The following is a 19,818-nucleotide window of genomic DNA, read 5'->3' on the forward strand; positions in this document are numbered from 1 at the left end:
CCGCCCCCCGGCCCGGGCGCGCGCGCCCGCGAGGCGGCCCCTGGGAGTCGGAGGAGCGCGGCGGCGCGCGAGGCTCCCGCGCCAAGAGCGGTGCTTCCGCGGAGAGTCCCGTCCCGAGGCCAATCTCGGAAGGTCATGGAGAAGCCAGGGAGAGCGAAGAGGCCGAGCCGGTGCAAATCCCCACGCAAGGCGGGCCTAGTGCGCGGCGGCCCTGCGGGTAGGAGAATGGCTCCCAAAATGCTGTCCGTGCACTTTGCAAACAGTGCATTGGAGGAGAGGAAAACGTAGGGCCATGGTTTAGCTTCCTCTGTCATTACACATGAAAACCGGATTCTGTGCCTTGGAGTGGGGCGGAGGAGTGAGCGATTGCTAAGATTTTATGAGTTTACCTAAAATACCCCTAGGGCTGGGGCGCAGTCGGTCAGTCTCCCTTCCTCCTCCCTGGTGCTGGGCTCTCTCACCCCGAGAGGGCCCGCCGGGCATTCTAAGAATATCCTGGAGCCATATAGTCGTGCCTCCAAGGCGTGGTGGGCTTATTTGTACGGAGAAGAAACGACTCTCTTAATGGGGTGAGATTTTTTCCTCCCTGCATTGTTCCCATTTCCGCAGTTTCACTTGGCCTCGATTTTCTTCCAGAGTAATGCACCAAATGAAATTAGCTGGAGAGCGTTTGATGGCACAGAATCATGATTTGAAGATGTTTACGCTCTATGCCGGACGCGTTTGATGATGTTCTCTTCGACACAATTAATTTTGCAAAGTTTAGAAATGTGCCAGACGGAGCCCCTGGCACGCAGAGCCACAGGGCTCTGCAGACGCACCTTCCATGAGAAACCATCTTGTTTGTTTGTTTGTGATTTATTTGATGCACCAGCACCAAGGCCAGTGTGTTTTTAGAGACCTGTGGATGAAATGCCAAAGCAATTTCTAAACTGGCAAAATGAAGCTTATTTTCTGAAATAACACTTCCCTGTTGATAAAGTAACTAAAATGGGCAGCAAAACACCTGCCAGTACGTTGGGCTTCCTAGATGAACATGTGTCACAGTAAGACATGTTCTCTTACCCGTGTGTCCTGATGACCAGTTCTATCCATGTGCATATTTTGAACACCAGAAGAAAATGCTTCTGAGGAATAGAGTGAAGAAATAAAATAAGTCACTATCGTCAAACTGCTAAATTACTAAAATCAACTAAATGGAGGCAGAGAAAATCACACCTATAATGAAAATTCTGGAAATGAAAGGCTTTGTTCTTTGAAAGGTGAATCACAAAAACAGCTAACGTGAGATGCTGGGGTTTTGTTATTAAATTACTCACATCTTGACCCTTAAGCAGGCTTCTTGGGATTGGTGATAGAACATGTAGTGTAGTGTTTTAGCAATCAGTGGACCGGAGATATGGCTTTGTTCCTGGAAGAAATTTTGGAACCAAATCTACAAGTTAAGCATAGTTATTAACCAGTGAATCGTTGAAATGAGTGAAACTATTCTTCGCATTAAGCCTGACTGATAACTGTAGATTTAAATTGGTTTATTTTAGAGCACAGTTTTGGACAAGATTCAAAACTTTAATAAGATTCTTGCAACAAGAAGACATATGAGAGCAATCAGCTAATTTTCTCTAGATGTTATGTTCTCTACCCAAAGTGGTTTGGAATGCCATTTGAGGGGCATGAAAAATTCGATAAACACCATGAATGATACTATCTGCCTAGGATTCTGTTTAGAATACTCTCAGATAAAAAGATTTCAGGGGTGTTATGTAAAGTATTTTGAAATTATTAGACCCCTAGCATGGCCCCAAGAGGACTGTATTTTGTTTGTCTTTGTTTATTTATATTATGCCTTTTTCCAAAGAGACTTAAGGTGGTTTGCAATGAAAGACAAATGTTAAAAGAAAAAAAATCAAGGAAAATCCTGGCTGAGACTAACAGTAGTATTTGAGCACAAAACTTAGCTCCAAGCTTCCTCATAGCCAAGTGAAATAGGGGAAATTAAGATTTTCATAATTCTCATTGCCAAGTGGAAGAAATCATACAATTTACTTAAAGGAAAGTCTTTCCCAGCCCAGGCTCTGAGAAGAATGTGTCACAAGTGTCTTTATATGAGGCTATTCAGAAGTCTAAGTTAAGAGAGACACTACACGACAACAGTTTGGGCCATCTTTTGGTGGCAAGCAGAGCTAATTTTTTTTTTCTGTTGAAGAGCTTTCAAGTTGCTATTGTTAAAAGTAAGTAGCGAGACTCCTACAGAGTATTGGTGTATTTATTTGTTTGTTTGTCTTTAATACCTTGAAGGCAAGACAAGGATATAATATCAAATCTTGGTGTTCCCAGTTTTCTTCTCCATAAAAAGGGGTTATTGAAAGTACCTACTTCATAGGGTGGTGGAGAGAACAAAGGAGTTCATTTCTGTAAAAGCACTTAACTGCTGTATTAAATTTGCTATAGTTTTACTCAGCTAAGGTGTGTATGTATATGTTTTCCTCCCCTCTTATAGTTTGTCTTTTATTGCAAACCACCTCAAATCCCTTTTGGAAGAATGCATGGTGTATGCACCTGATACAATGTAAGCAGTAAATATTCGCTGTGAGTGTTATCTTTATTACCATTTCTACTACCGTTTCTAAATCTGTGAAAGCAGATATATGAGCCTGCTTTGAGGCTAGGTGAGGTGGTGAGGTGGCCATACTATCCCGTTATCCTTAGTGGGTAAAGCTTAGAGGATTATGTGGAATAAACAGGTGTCACTAAGATGCCCATAAAAATGTTTTGTTCTCTTTTATTCATTTTGTTGTTTGCCTATCATTTCCCGTCTTGCATGACTGCCACTTAATTGTTTCATTTGAGGAACACTGAGTAAGGGCCCTTTCCCCCAACAGACTAACATTTATTTAACTCCTTGGGTCTTTAAGACCTGTCACCTCAAGAATCTTGTTCAATTTCTTATAGTTTTGAGAGGCTAATACCTTAAGCTGTTAAAGCGAATTCTCAGAGTCAGAAACCTAGGGTTGAGGAGGGGGAATACCAGGAATGTGGAGAGAGCCACTGAAAGGACCAAGCGGACCCGCTCACAAACCCTCTCTTTCTGGAAGAAACCCTGCCTGCCCCTCGGCTCCGCCCTCTTCTCCATCCCTCCCATTTGACCCCAACAAACTTCTGTCTGATTAGAACCTTCATTTCACATCCTTGCTCTTCCTCTCAGCAATCCTCTAGTTTTTCTTCCACGCTTATCTTCTCTTTCTGCATATGTCTCCACTCATCCCTCCCATCTTATCATAGGGTCCTCCATCCCTTCACCTTTTATCTCTTCTTTTGACTTACTGAGCCCTCGCCTCTGTTCCTGCTTTTCTCTTCCTCTGTATTCTTTATCTGCTGTCTAGAGTCATTTAGGGGCAAAGCAAGACATTAAAATTGTTGCTACCTTATTCCATATAGTCCATCATAGACCCAGAATCCTGTGCTAATATTCTCAGTTGAGCTAATGGATGCCACAAAAGAGCAATTTACTCCGTTCTCAGTGGTGATATTAAGCCCATTATTTAATTTATTCCTGCAGCTACTGCACTCAGTGTGTTGCCGAAGGCATCTGGCACAGATGGAGAAAGAGGCCAAAAGATTAAGGAATTGAACTGAGGTCAAACCAGAGCTAGTGGAATGGTTCGAAATTGGACCCAAATTCCTTAAATCTTTGAATATATTCTCCTAACTAGTGCACTTAACCCACAGCCTTCAATGGCTGGTAACGTAAAAAAATCGAACACCAAAAGAGAGTGAGGTCTTGTTTCCAGCTCCTGACTGTGAAAATTTTTCAATGGTTACACATTTGCCAACAGGGTTAATTTAAGGTCTCTAACACATAAGGTAGCTGAAAAATAATGAGTCCGTTAAATAATTCATTTCAAAAACAACAATGTCCCCAGGGTTTCCTTTGGGTGCCTAATCTGGTACCCTGAGTATGAGTCTCCTTTCGGAAAACAAAAGCACCATCACTATGGCAGCTATGGTCAACAGAGACGTTCCTGTTGATTTCCCTGCTGGAACTTAAAGTAACTGAGGACATCAGTCTCAAAGAGAAAGCCTGCAGCTCTGAGGTTCTTTCTGAGACATGCCCAAGAAAGCCTGGGTTTCTGGCTATTTTGTTTAATCACAGAAGCTTATGCTCAAAGAGCTGACAGTAACCTTAACACTACCTAAGTAAATTAAGGTACCATTCAATGCAAACTCGAGTGTTCATAGGACCCCATCCTACATACCTAGGTAGGCCTAATCTGGACTAGACAAATTAAGTTAAATGCACTAGATTTTTTTTTTTAACCCTAGGAAAGACAATCGTACATGTGACCTCCCAGTGGGGAGATTGATACTAATGGGTTATTCACATAAATAGTCTCACTGCTAGGTATTTTGTATGTGTTACCGGTATTAGTCCCACTTTACAGATAACGAGACCAAAGCTTGAAGAAGTAAAACAGCAGACTGAACATACCAGTCTAATTCCAGAGTCATAGTGATTTAGAAGGCATTGACTAGATGTGGGGTTCAGAATACCTAGTTGGTAGGTGACAGCAGTGAGCACGTACTGAGCACCCCCAGCATGCTGGGGAATGTGGACCAACAACTCGTTCTGTCCTCTCAGCATCTTTGTGAGTTGCAGGGAGGGTTGCCTTCCTCATTTTTCACAGGAGGCCACACAGAGACTGACAAGAGCGCGATTCAAACCACCTCAGTCTGGGTCCAAAACCCACACTTCTAATGACTGGACTCTGCATTCCCCTGTCAGTGCGGCCACTAAACCTTTCACCACTTCTAGTTTCAGAAGCTTCACTGGGATCCTGCCTACAGCTCGCTACCACTGTAGGTGAGGCTTTGACAAAGCTGGGTTTTGACCAAGAGCTACCTACACAAAGCCCTTCCCAGCCCAAAGGCGTGCTCTCCAATCTCTCCTGAGTCTAATGTGCTACTCTGCTTTGCCTCTGGTAACCCTTTCTCTTCACATCCCTGTTTCGGATTTCATTATTAGTGGAGATAGATGATTTGCTGTCTCTTATGGGTATTGCTTGAGTTCTGCCATACTGCATAGCACTGTGTCTCTGTGGCACCTGGCTCCCACACTGTCCTCAAGCTTCTCCCCTCTGCATTGAGACCCCATGATCGGATTGTCACACTACCACTTATTTATCTCTGTTGGGTGACTGCTTCCTTCAATATGAAAGTATCTTTATATTCAAAGCCCCCAACAGTCAGGAGCACCCCCAGATACTTCCCCTGGATTTAGAGAGGGTTTTCTTTTTCCTTATGCCTTGTGTCTACACACAGCAGCTTAGTTAGGGCTTTCTCAGAATTATACTCTGTTTATGAGCCCTGGATTTGCAATACATTGTCCATCTTGAGAAAATAAAAAAGTTCATTTAAAGACAAAGAATGTTAATATTCTGTAGTTTTCAGTATAACAGCTATCAGTGAAGATTGAGCAATGAAGATTCCTTTCCTGCGAATGGTAAAAATACAACCCTAGCTAATTTTGCAATGCAGGCCAAGAAGAGAGGGCGAGACATCATGAATAAGCATAAACCTTTTCCGATGGCTTTGGGGAATTGTGATCAGGGCTGTGGAGAAAAGATCAATTCCTACCTGAAGGGAGGTATGATGGGCAGGTTTATGAGGAATCATAAGGCGGAATAAAAACATCATGTCATCATTATTAGATTTTTAAATTCATATTCAACAAGTATGTATTGAGTACTTAACTACACACAAATGCTAAGGATACAACAATGAGGAAACCAAATAGAGCCTTTATATTTATAAAGTTTACATTGTAAAACCCTTTCAAAACATGGTCAGAATGTACAATATTAGCCTGAATTGCCAAAAGAAAGAAAAACTGCTTTAAAATTAATTTTCTATTAACTATAAATAGTTTTCTATTACTCTCTGTTTTTCATTTTTTGTTCCTATTATGGCACTAGATTAGGTTTAGACCTAAATATTTAAAACCTTAACATTTGATTTCTCAAAGGCCCAAGGTTAATTACAGCTCATAAAATATTATGAATTAACATATAATAATCAGCAGAAAAGATATAGAAAATTTCTTTAATTTTAAAACCTTTTTAGTGCCTAAAAGTCAAAATGAAAGTATGCAGACATATCAGTTGTTTTAAAATTAACACTTTATTTTACATATTTTCTAATTGCTATTGAAGGGAGATGGGAATATAAATGAATATTTTTTCCCCAGCCACTATCACAGGCAACAGATCTACGTATTAATAATATTTGTGTTCTTAGTTCCCTTATCTTGTGTCTCTATACTCTAGTTCACTAGTTTCCAAAAATGCTGGGAAGTTAGTCAGAATTTTATAAAAAAAATAAAAATAAAAAACAGGACTTCCCTAATCAAAGAAGTTTTTGGGTGACAATAAACCCCAACAGCTTTTAGGTTTCAGCCCATTTTAGGGCTGTTAATTCATTATGGATCTCCAATTATGTATGATGTGATGTGATGTGATGTGATAATGAAACAATATACAGTGTAGAAGACACTGCCCAATATTCATTCTTTTAGTAACAATATCCTCATTGCCCTTTGAGGCTCCACCCTTCCCCCATTCTGAGTTCTTGAGTTCTGGTGGGTTTGTCCCCCATTTCCTGGCTTTAGAAATGGCCATATGACTAGTGATGTGCTTGTTAGTGTTTAATAACCAATTCTCCTAAGAAAAATAGCTCTGGTTTACAGCATTTACCTATTTCCATGGTGCAGACACTCCCACCATGGCCAATTTCAAGCTACCAAGGTGAAATCACGGAAAGCGGAGTTGGGAAGAGACACACACACAGCCATCTCCGGGGAACCTCCAGCTCAGCATATCCAATATATCCCAGGCAACGTGAATCAGACCACTTATCCCTCTGAGCATATGACTCAAGCCAGGCCAGCCCCTTAGAGCAAAATCCTTGAATATTTTTGGAACTGTTGTGGAAGAGTCACGTTTTTATCTGGGTTTGCCGAAAGGAAGGAATTGGAAGTAGTTCTGGTGATCTACTTGCCATGTGTTCCATTTTGAAAGAGCCTGGCTGAGAAAGCAGTTGCCTCAGAGAAGGGAAGAGCAAAGCTGAGAGAGGAGGCGAGACCCGGCTCTGGTATCACTGTTTGAGTCCCTGAATCCAGTCCAGCTTGAACCTCTGGACTTTGCAGATGCATAAGCCCATAAAGCCTTCTCCTCCCACTCTCCTTCTGTGCATCCTCTCTACATACATACATACATACATACATACATACATACATACATACATGTACGTATATAGATCTCTGACTCTATCTGCCTGTCTCTCTCTCTCTCATCTCTATCTCTATCTCTGTCATTCTTCCTTTCTTTGCTTATTTATTTATTTTTCTTGTATTAAACCTATTTGAATTGTGTTCCATTCCATTGGAAACATACAACCATGCTTCTTTTTTTAAAAAAGCCTCTCATGAGACTAATATTTCCCAGAGCAACTTGAGAGCTGTGGTTCTAGCTCTTTCTCCCCCATGCAGTACACTTCCCAGGGTACTGGACACTCTGAGAAATTTCCTCTGCTCTGTCTTTACCTGGAAATCTGAACTGGTCACTGTCTTCTCAGCTTCTGATATGACAGTTCGAAAGGCGGTTCAGGTTCAACATTTTCAAAGTGAAACTCGTATTTTCTGCTGAAGGTACACTTCTCCTATGTCCCCAGTTTTCATTAAGTTATGCACAAATTATGTCCCTGACCAGGGATATGACAGTGAAGCACACACAGTTCTTGCCCTCACAGAGCTCTCATTCTAGAGAGAAAAACAGTGAAAATATCAACAAGTAAATAATATAATGTCAATGTCAAACTTGAAATAAGTGCTTTTGAAAAACAAAACGGGTTTAAGGGACTGAGAATAATAGGGACTGCTATTTTAAATGGCATTGGAAAGGCCTCCCTGAGAAGGAGTTTTTGAGCAGAGAGGCCTAAATGTAATGAGAGATGGGGCCTTGGGAATATCTGGGGGACTAACAGGTACAAGACTGACATGTTCCAGGACTTCCAGGAGGCCAGGTGACTGGAGCCTGGGGAGCGTGGCGGTCAGAGAGGTACCTGGGGCCAGATTAGGTGGAGCACTGTAGGTATGATAAAGACTTTGGATTTTCTTCTGTATGTGATCCCTCTGGCCTATGCATGAACAACAGCTTATTTGGGTCAAGAAGAGAACCAGGGAAACCATTGAGGGACCTATTACAGTTGTCTAGGGTAGAAATCATACTAGCTTTAGACCATCATCATCCTAGCTTCCTTGGATAGGCTTCTTCTTGACTTATCCCTCTCTTTCTCTTGCCACATTCCTGTACAGATAGATGCCCAGCTGTGGGTTTTGTTTCTACAATGCATCATACAGCCACTGAGTTTCCTAGGAGGCAGAATCTAAGAGAGATTATCACAGAGGTGGTTTGGTTTTTTTTTGTTTGTTTTTTTTTAGCTGAGCCATCCTGCTACCTGTTGGCAGCTCAGAGGCTGCTCAGCTCGGGCTGGACTCGAACCGCTGTTGCTCAGAGCTCAAACTCTTGAGCGAGCTCTTAACCAACTGAGCCACTCGGCAGGCCCTACAGAGGTGGTTTTTTAAGGAGTGCTATTGGGACAGCAGCCTTTTGGAGGGAAGGGAAGAAGCAGGCTTGGGTAGAGAGCGTTCAATGGCAATCCTGGGTGTTCTAAAGCTGTGATGACCCTTCAGAGCTGTCCTGAGATGTGGTGAGAGGTAGGGGTCTTTAAACCCCCACAATAATCAGCCATTGGACGCCAGCCAACCACCCCAGGAAGAGAGCATGACCTTGGGTAAAGGGGCTTGACAGCTGAGGACTCTGTTGGCAGCAGCCCCAGTGACTTGGATAAGACTTTTATTCTTCAAGAGTCTGGGCACCATATCACAACCACCACTACACCATCCCTTTTTTCATTTGTCTCTGAAACTGCCCTGATTTAATTTCTCATTTCCCCTGCTTAGGCAACAGCCCATCATGCTATCTCAATAATTCTACTAGAGTAAAATCCAGATTTCTCCTTATTACCTATTACATTTAGACACCTTAGCATAGCATTCAGAACGTTCTAAGAGCCAAACATCACCTCCCCACTGCATGTCTCACAATCTGGGCAGACACACCTATGTCGCACACTGTGCTGCTGCTCTCCTGAAATGCTCTCCTCCAGAAATCCTGTCAATCAAAATCCTATCCTTAGAGGCTAGCTCAAATTCTACCTTCCTCTCTCCTCAGAACCTCTATTCTAGTGCTCCTTTCATTCTGCCTGGAGTTTGTTCTTTTATTCTGCTTATTTGTTACCTGGGCAAAAGCAGCAATGAGGTCCCCATCATTTCACCCCTCCTCCCCCCGCCCTCAGTCCCTAACGGCATTTAGCATAGTGAGCTCCCATAAATGTTAGATGACTTGGTCTATTTCAGCTTTCATCAATGGCTAGACAATATCCTGAGATGGCAGTATACCAGAGTAGTTGAGAACAAGGCATCTGGAACCATACTACCTAGATGCAAATCTGGCTCCACCACTTCCTAGGTTCATAACCATGGGTAAATTTAACATAGTATGCCTCAGTTTGCCCATCTGTAAAATAGGGATAATAACAACACCTACTTCATAGGGTTACTGTCGGGATTAAATGCATTAGTATAAATAGAACATTTAGAACCGTGGCTACCACTTAATAAGCACATATAAGTGTGACTTGTAGAGATGATTAGGGGACCTGCCTGTGTCACCAGTGTCTGTGTCGACCAGTGTTCATCCATGCCCATCAAGTCTGCTGCAGAGGAGGCTGCTCTCCTCAAGATCCAGGTACTCAGTGAAGGAGACTTCATACGGCTCTTGTGTAGGGAACCTGTTAATAGAGCTCTTGTTTTCCTCCTATGAGCATCCCTTTAATGAGAAGATATTCTTGCAAAACATTGGAATTCTTTGCTTTCCTGGGGCCTTGGCAATCTGGCCTCAGACTGTTTTTTTGATGAAAATTATACACTTTTCCAATATTGCAAGGAAAAAGCAAGCACAAAGCATCACATTTATAAGTGAATAGATTCACAGATATTTTTGAACTGAAAGGGACTTTAGAGATCACCTAGTCCAGCAGACAGGAAAACAAGGAGATTATGTGACTTGTCTAATGCCCACAAACTTATCCAAGTTATTAAAGGACAAAGTTACTCAATAACATTATCCAGTTTTTGCCCAAAGGCGCAAATTTTTTCAGCGTGTATAATTCAAACAAAAGCTAATCTAAGTAGCTAGATCTCCACAGAACAAAAAAAAATTTAAAAAGAAGGAAATCTTGTTTATTTCTCAGACTCATTGTTTTATTTAAAATTTCTCCTAGGTTTGGCACAAATAACCTACTTGGTTTCATAATTACCTTCTGTTGTGAGAACAAATAGTGACCATAATTATTCATTCAGTTATATATTCATTCATGTCCTCACAAGATATTTGTGGAGCGTCTTTCATGTACTAAGCACTGAACTGAAAATTGCAAGTGAATTTGAAATCATTTTAAAATGAATAAGCCCTAGTGTTCTGCAATGGGCCCCCATCTGTGCAATCTGCGTGTCTGCCGGGTAGTCCAAATTCAAGCAACTTCAGAACGTGAGGGCATGCTTAGGTTTGAACTTCATCAGCCAAAGATTGCATATTGTCAGTCACGGAATCAGCGATTGGATTCAGAGCAAAGCCGCCATATATATGACCAATTATCGTTAAGCAAGAATGGTTCTCTAAAAACAAACAAATACTGTGTGCTGGTCTCTTCCTTCCTCTTGCCCTTTCTTCCACTGATTGAACTCTACAAAAGCCAGCACCAAAAATGAAGACATTACCAATTTGGTAGCACAGCACCATGTTATTGTCACACAATATGAATGCAGATACTTCTATGAGAGATGAATAAGTGTTAGGTAAAAAAAAAAATTCCAGAATTAAGTCAATTTGGAAAACTCTGGGTACAACAACATTGAAGAGGTTCCTTTAAGGTACTTGCTTTTCTGAACGTTTAACATGCTAATCTCCATTATGGATCTCTACAAGGGGGATAAAGTACTTGACCTAACTCAAACTACCAATAACTTGCCTGCACAACGCTTCATGTGCAGTGTATTGTCCACTAATATTTCCGAACCCAAGGTCAATTCAGTACATTGTTATAATCCACCTTCCATCGGACCTTGCTTTTTTCCTAATGAAAACATCCTTTTATAGTGTTAGCCTACCTATCCTTTATATCATATTTCAGATATTTTAATATTGTTATATTGAGAAAAATGACAAAATCATCTGTATAAGAATCTCGTCTTTACTTGAAAATCATTATCAAAGCACCCCTCAGCATGTGTGCTATCAGCTGCTTATCCAGAGCTCATGGCAGACGTCTCTCGTCCATCATAATGCTCCACACAGGTCTCAAAGAGGCTTGGAGTCTTTCTCAACACCATGCTTTAGGAAGAAGTTTCCAGTCCATGAAATTTGGCCTGCTACATTGAAATGAACTTGGCTTTCTTCTTAACAACAACAATAGCCACAATATGCCCACTATGTTCCAAGCATTTTGTAAGGACTTTTACTTAGAATCTCTTATTTCATTTCTATTTTAACTGCTATCACCCTAGTTGGTCTAAGTGGCCAGCATCTCTCATCAGGACTGTTGCATTCCCCTCCTAACCAATCAGATCTGCACCAAGAAAACAATAAAAAAAAACACCCCCCATGGTCTTCAAAACCTGCGCGATTTGGACCCTGTGTGCCTGCCCCATCTCTACTCCTGTCATCCTCCTGAGGTCGTCATTGATCCACAGCTGGATTTGTAGGCACTCAGCCTTCTTAGTCTGCTGGGAGGGGATGAAGCCCTAGAGAATGGAGTCATGCTAATCAGCTCACAAGAGTCATGTGTAAGGCACGATGTCAATTTATTCATTTAAGTTGAGAAGTGGAGCAACCAAACCAACCAGATGTTTTTGTTGACTTGCTTGTGACCTCTTTCTGGAGGCGTGAAGAGTGGTCCCTGAGAGCTTGTGGGTTGGAATCGGACGGCCTGAGTGTGAATCCTGGCTCTATGCTTACTGTGACCTCAGGCGCGTGGGTCAGTGTGCCTTGCAGTGTCTACTTTCCCATCAGTAACAGGGAGACTCTACTAAAACCTGCCTCCCTGGGTTACGATGAGGAATAAATGAGAGAATACACCTGCCACCTACTGCTTAGATTGGAAGTTGGTGCACAGTAACACAACAAATATTAGGTACTGTTCCTAGAATGGAAGTCTACATAAAGAACCAAGTTAATATCAGAGCAAAGTGAATTCATCATAAACAGAATTGTTTCAAGTTGTGTTAGCCTCATATATTACTAGTTATGTATCCATCCATTCAATAGCTATTGATACCCAAATCATTTCAGGCACCACCAGAATCACTTAGTAGTCTGACATCCCATAAATGTAAATGAATTCATGGATGAATGCTGAAATGAAAATTCACAAATCAATCTCTGTTTTTGCACTCACCCGATTCTGTCACCGTCCCTACTCTATTCCCAGCTCTCTCTTTGTGCTCAGTTTAAAATGCTTGAAAATCAGTTAAGGTAAAGCTCATCACTGAAAGGCCTTGCCTGCCCTTTGCATCGCCCTCCCTGCTGTTCTTCCATCTGCTTTCCGTTCGCACACTCACCATGTCTTCCTCACGCAGGCCGAGCTCCTCACCCTCCTTAGACTTCCCTCATGCTGTGTCATCTGTCTGGGATTTCTCACTCCACCTCTTGGCATGGCTCATGTCTACTTGGCCTTAACGAAGCTTCCCTGACCCCCAGCCTAGGTTATATCCCTTCATTGCACTTACCACAATTGTGATTCAATGACCATTGTTCATTGTATTCTTTCCTGGTAAAATCAGTGATGACAAGGGTCCTTTTTTCTCATTCACTACTGAATTCCCTAGTACCCCGCGCATAGGTATGTATTCCGTCAGCGGTTGTTGAATGAATGAATTTAATCTTTTCAACAACCTACACTGCCTGCAATGGAAAGCCAAAGCTTTGAGCCGTGCATCCCAGTCACACAGTCACCTTTGCCGGAGCAAGATTCAAACTCAGGGCTTTTTGACTCCTATCCAAGCCCTTTACAACCTCACACTGCTGCACTGGCTTCTGCAAGCTGCCTATCCAAATACACTATTGTCCTCCTTAGCTTAAACCACACATCCTTGCCACCGCAGCCTTTTCTAGCCTAAGCTCTGGAGTTTTTCTTTCATTGTTGAACCTATCCAAACCTTCCCTATTACCTCTATACGAATTGTTCCCTGCTCTAGCTAGAAGAAACTACATTTCATTTTATGATGATTTCTTTTCTCTCCTACACTCTGCAATTCCATTCCTAGATGTACACCCAAGAAGATGTGTACATGTCTTCACAAAAAGAGATGCACTGGAACTTTCACAGCAGCACGAGTCATAATAACCCCAAACTGGAACCTATCCAAATGCCTAGCCAAGTAGACTAGATCAACTGTTTTATATTTACACAATGACCTATTATGCAACAGTGACAATGAAAGGTCTACAACTTTACACAATATGGATGAATGTTGCTAACATAATGTTGAGGGAAGTGCATGCTATGGGATTCCATCATAAGAAGTTCAAAAACCGGCAAAACTAATTTATGGTATTAAAAATCAGGATAATGGCTACTCTTGGAAGAGTAGCATTTAGAGGAGGTGGCATGGGGCTTTCAGGGTACTGATGACGTTCTGTTTTTGATCTGGGTGCTCGTTACCTGGTGTTTTGCTTTTGAAAATTCATCGATGTGTACAGTTGACATGTACACAGTTCTTTATATATATTATATTTCATGAATAGGCTTTACAAGACAACTTCATATCTGTTTGTTTCTGACTACTTCGATTTACAGTGACCAGTCTGAAATCTCGTGCCTCTGTCCAATGTGCTGGCCATCCATTTGCCTGGATGGGAGCTCCCTGTGTACGTAAAGACTCCAGTTTCAATTGTTTAAAGTCTAAATTGGAACAAACAGCCCCCAACTGTGGTAACCAAAAATGTCTCCAGGCATCGCCAGCTGTCCCCTGGGAAGCAAAATGACTGCAGTTGAGAACCACTGGCCTAATAATGATATCTTGACCTGTACCCTAGCCTGCTGCTTCCCTCATTTCCTTCGGTTCTGCCCCTCACTTATAGGAATACAGCCATTCTGGTCTCTTGTCTGTTCTTGAATATACCAGGCACTCTACTACTTCACAACACAACTTCTGTTCCTGTTATTTCCTCTGCCTGGAATGTTTTTCTTACGGGTATCTGGATTGCTCACTCCCTCAAGGATTTGTCCAAAGGTCACCTTCTCAGTGAGGTTTTCCCTGGCCTCATTTAAAATTTTAATCCTCCACTCCCCATCTCTCTACCTTGCTTTGTTTTTCACCAGGACACTTATTATCCTCTAATCTAGTGTAAAGTTCATTTATTTTGTTTGTTTTCTGTCTCCCTTATGATGATGTAAGATCCAAGGGGGCAAGGATTTCTTTTTCTTCACTGCTCTATCCCCTGTGCCTAGAGCAGTGACTGGCACATAGTAGGTACTCAATTAAAACTTGTTGAATGACTACGTGAATGAAATCTGTAGCCCAGCTCCATGTCTGACATGCATATGGGAGGCCATCAATGAATATTGGCTCCCTTTTCTTCACTCTTCTGTGATAAAGTCACTGTTGTGATCAGATTGCTTCAGGATTTAATCACTGTAAGTAAGGCCTTGTCTGCCTTACAGCTCTCCTTATATTCTCCATCCCCCAAGACTGGGGTCTACCCCTTAGTCCCAGATGGTGCCATGACTTTGGTTGACTAGGGCTCTTGATCCCGACTACCTCATTCCTTCCCACCATATCTGGTTAGGCTTAGCCCAAACCTGAGAGGACATTCACTTGGTCATACCTTACCTAACTTTCCGAGTGCAGGTTACTTGTCCGGATTGCCACCTTCCTGTCCCTAGACACCCAGGTGCTGTGCCCCTCTGCTCCCTCTCCTCCCCTCCTCTCTCACCACACCCCCTCCGCACGATGCCTGCACACTATCCTCTTCCCTTCCCTTCTACCAGCAGCACCCCACCCACTGACTTCCCAGAGGCAGAGGCAGGTCTGATCGCCAGTTCTAACATGACCTGCGCACATCCCCATCCACAACTTCCTTCTGTCAAAATCTTGGAGAAGTCAAGGGAGATTACATCTCCCTTTTCTCTGTTCATTTACCAAGAAACCTGACATTGCAGCAGGCCTATCTTTCCATGAAAGACTTGCCTGCATTTTCTTGCTTCCACTTGACTATAACGCGAGCCAGCACTCGGAGCCATAGAAACCTGACACGGTTCAATAAGCAAACAACTGTAAATGCCAAGAGTCAACATGCTGTTAGAGCCTCAAGTGAAGGAGGACTTTCAGTTGGGCTGGTCATCAGTTTTGCTGTGATAATGTGACATTAGACAGGTTCTTTGGCAGGCCCCACAACAATGTCAGTAGGGACTTATCTGGATACAGTAGTTAGTTGCCTGTGATAAGAAAAGATCAAGTAACCAAATACATAACATTTTTAAACTCAGGTCTGTTTGTGTGCCTGTTGGAAGGAGGGGTCTGGGCAAAATCCAGATGATATCCAAAGCACAAACTTGTGAAAATTGGTCAAGCAACACTTTGAAAACTAAAATTTTAACTAGAAATATATCTATGGACACAGTCCCAAAGTGCTCACATAAACGAAACAATTGGTCGAACCAGAATGCATTTGTCTGAGATAAAATTGAACATCGTTTATCAAGTTGTCTGTGGAATCCATGATTTGAACTGACACTGATGACATAAACAGATATTCAAGGTTATAAGAATTTCATGAATAGCTCAAGGAATTCAGGGACATCAGTTGAAAAGGCTATTAGGATTTGGCTTCTGGACATCTGGCCATGGTATTCAGCCAATCCCTCTCCTCCCTTCTCTCTCTTTCCATTCTGACGTCTAACAGGTTTTCTACAAGCTACCACAGGAAGGGACTGACACAGATAAACCCTCCATGCCCTTCAGTTTTTCAGTTTCTGAATGCTATGTGTGATGGTAGCCTTTCCATCCACATAAATCACCTTCACAATAGTCAGTAAGCTGCAGGGGCAAGAGTCTAACTTTCTGGCTGGTTCTGTTTTCTACAATGGTCTGAAAACAACAAATACACTTGTTATTTTATCAGCCCTGCAGAGGAGGAAATGTGAAGTGAGAAAGGGCAGAAATTGCTTGAACTGCATGATCACACAAGTTATATATGGATTATACACATCAGAGATACTTCTCTGCGCAGTCAGATGTTGAAATCTTGGGGGTTGAGGCTGTCAACAACTAGAAAGAGTTTAATAGTCTTCCTAAATAAACTTCATTTTATTAATTATGCTCCACTTTATATTGTGAGGGTTAACAAATAAATATAGCTGTCATGTTTCGATTTTAAAAAAGAAGCCACATTAAACAAATCTCATTTTTGGAATTTCCCAAATTTCTGATAAAACACCCCAAATATCTAGATCTTGGCAAAGTTCCAAGTTGTCTCAGCAAGGACTCCATGTGCTTTAGTGAATGTTGGCATAAGGCAGAACATGTGGATCCCGTGCTGAGTCATTAATTAGTGGCATTTATTAAACACTCAATATATGTAAGGCATCATACCAACACAGAACACAAACACAACATCAAGAAAAGGAGTCTAATTATACTTGGAGGACGAGCAGAGGAAGCTTTCTTCAGGTAGAGGAAACAGGTCAATGGAGAAGCATCTTTACTTATGAACTTCCTTACTCTGAAATTGTTACATGATAATAAATAAGTGAAAATATGGGCTATAAATAGAAAGACACCACAGAATCCAAAACCTGTTTCAATAAAGAGACTTGATATGCATCTTCTTGGTGTAGAATCACAAGTGAGTCAATAGAAGTCATAATGAAGACTGACCTGCTTTTCGCTGTGATATTTTGAGAACTCTTTGTAGCAAATGGCTCCGATTCCAGCCTTTAGTAATTGATTTAAAGGGATAAGAGATTGCCAGCATTTTTCTCATTACACTATGTATCTGCAGAAAATATAGCTTCCATGAAAACTAAATTCAAAGCAAGGTTAATAAGTATGTAGGTTTAACATATCTAGTGGAAAAATGTTATTAACAGGCAACCTTGCAGTAGAAAGCACAGGTTCCTTAGTCTGCAATTAGACTTGAGGTCTAATAACACTGAGTTCCTCTCTGATATTTTCTCTAAAAGGGACAGACACCTTGCTTGCTTCAAACACTTTGGAATAAAATTAGTTGCTTTATTCATTTGAGAAAAATATCTCCTTTCAGGGGAAAAAAATCCAGTGTGTGAGTTCCCTTCCCTGCTAGATTGCTGGTTCACAATAGGAGAAGTTGTCATCAAGTCTACAGTAGACAGATTGAATTTTTTCTGCCTCGTCCTCATTACCTCCCTTGCTGCTGGTAACAGTGCCCCCATTTCCTTTTGGGGGAACATTTGTGATTCAGGTAGCTGGAACCTCATCCTGTCTCTAGAGATGGGCATATGGTCCAGTCCTGGCCAAACAGGGCATCTCAGGCTATAGATTAACCTTCCCATGCCAGACCAATGAGACCCAGTTTGGGGCTCACTAAACTGGGGGCTGCCATATTGCCCCTCATGGAAGAGTTGACCCAAGAATGAAGCTAATATGGAGGAAGGTAGAGGTGAAAGATGGAAAGAAACAGATACTTGAAGCCATCTTTTGAACATCTAGATCTACCTATAAGCGAAGCCCTGATTTCAGCTGACTACACCCTTACTCTGTCTACCTCCCTGTTCCCTGCTCCATGTTCATTCCCTACCCAGCTGCCAGGACTTCCGCCTGATCACACCTTTCCAAACCTCCCTGTTGCAAATCACTGTCCCCTGACTCTCCAGGCAGTGCCTTGCCTGCTGGGTTTTCCTCCCATGAGAACCTGCACACTATTTGTCTCACCCACGTGCCCACAACATCCCCCATTCCTGACACCTTCCCAGAGGCCGGTCTGGTCTCCAGTTATAACATGTCCTGCATAGCTCAGCAAACAATTACATTTTATTTTGTCAAAACCATGGACATTTCAATTCTGTAACCAATATATATATATATATATATATATATATATATATATATATATCCACACATATACACACGAACACACGAAGTCTGACAATTAAGTTTGAGAACTTGTTCCAACAATGTTGCTAACTTTTTTTGATATCAGAGGGATTATTCATTATGAATTTGTACCAACTGGACAAACAGTTAACCAAGCTTACTATTTGGAAGTGGTGAAAAGGTTGCTTGAAAAAGTTAAATGACCTGAAATTTTCACCAACATGGCTTTTGCATCACAACAATGCACCAGCTCACATGGCACTGTCTGTGAGGGAGTTTTTAGCCAGTAAACAAATAACTGTATTGGAACACCCTCCCTACTCACCTGATCTGGCCCCCAATGACTTTTTTTCTTTACTCAAACATAAAGGAAATGTTGAAAGGAAGACATTTTAATGACATTCAGGACATCAAGGGTAATACGACGATAGCTCTGATGGCCATTCCAGAAAAAGAGTTCCAAAATTGCTTTGAAGGGTGGACTAGGCACTGGTGTTGGTGCATAGCTTCTCAAGGGGAGTATTTGTGTGTGGTTTTTTTTGTTTGTTTTTTAGCTGAGCCATCCTGCCACCTTTGGGCAGCTCAGCTCAGGCTGGGGCCGGGCATCGAACTGCTGTTGCTCAGAGCTCAAACTCTTGAGTGAGCTCTTAACCAACTGAGCCACTCGGCCATCCCTCAAGGGGAGTATTTTGAAGGTGATCATAGTGGTATTCAGCAATGAGGTATGTACTTTTTCTAGGAAGAGTTCATGAACTTACCTGTCAGACCTCATACAAGAGTATGTGTACCATTGTTTTAAGTCTTGCTTCATTTTTTTTTCAGTTCATATTCAAGTGCTACTGTCTGAACCTAAAGAACAATTCTAAGAACATCTCATCATTTATAAGATTGAGACTGAATGAGTACACATGAAAAAGCAATAAGGTTCAAGTAATTTAGAAATGCTTAGAGGTAGCAGGTATTATAGTCAGCTTCGAGGAAGTTAGCTGTGCTAACAAATAATCCAAAATGCTAATGGCTTATGACTTTAAAGGTTATTTCTTATGCATTTACATTTCTATCACAGGACACTCCAGCACTCTCGGTTATGGGAACACTCTCTCTGGCCTTTTGTAGCAGAGGGTGAAAAGATAGGTGGATTACAGGCTGCCTTTTAAAGTGCCTTTTAAAGTTTACTTGCAGGCACATTACAATGGCCAAAGCAGGTCCCATAGCCACTCCTATGTTCAGTGGAGGAGGGAAGGCTAATCCTATTGAAAAGGATAGTATAGGGAGAGGCAGCAAATATTTTAAATGGAAATATAATCCACCACATAGGACATTTGATTACTGTATTTCCCCATGTATAAGATGCACCTTTTTTCAAAAAATTTGGGGTCTAAAAACTGGGTGTGTCTTATTCAGTGGTTGTAGACTTTTTACTTTCATTTGACAGTGATGAGGAGTTGTATGAATTTTTTTTAAAGATTTTTATTGGGGAATTGGGGGGATGGGAACAGTGCTGGGGAATTGGGGGGATGGGAACAGACAAGTTGCTGTCCTTTTGTTCTTCAGTCTAGTTGTGGAGGACG

The 19,818-nt window shown here is 41.8% G+C and overlaps 1 long non-coding RNA gene across 2 annotated transcripts in view; it reads left to right on the plus strand.

Moving 5' to 3' along the window:
- Positions 1-12: 12 nt before the first annotated feature.
- LOC109387060 (uncharacterized) overlaps positions 13-19,818 on the plus strand; it is a 45,668-nt gene continuing 25,862 nt past the window's right edge. The window contains exons 1-2 of one of the 2 annotated variants that reach the window (XR_002124896.1): positions 13-217; positions 637-1,262. This is a non-coding gene — a long non-coding RNA (uncharacterized LOC109387060). The remainder of the gene's footprint in view (positions 218-636; positions 1,263-19,818) is intronic. The other variant, XR_002124897.1, reaches the window with a different exon arrangement.

Source organism: Hipposideros armiger, unplaced genomic scaffold (assembly GCF_001890085.2).
Source record: "Hipposideros armiger isolate ML-2016 unplaced genomic scaffold, ASM189008v1 scaffold_146, whole genome shotgun sequence".
Lineage (NCBI taxonomy): Eukaryota > Metazoa > Chordata > Mammalia > Chiroptera > Hipposideridae > Hipposideros > Hipposideros armiger.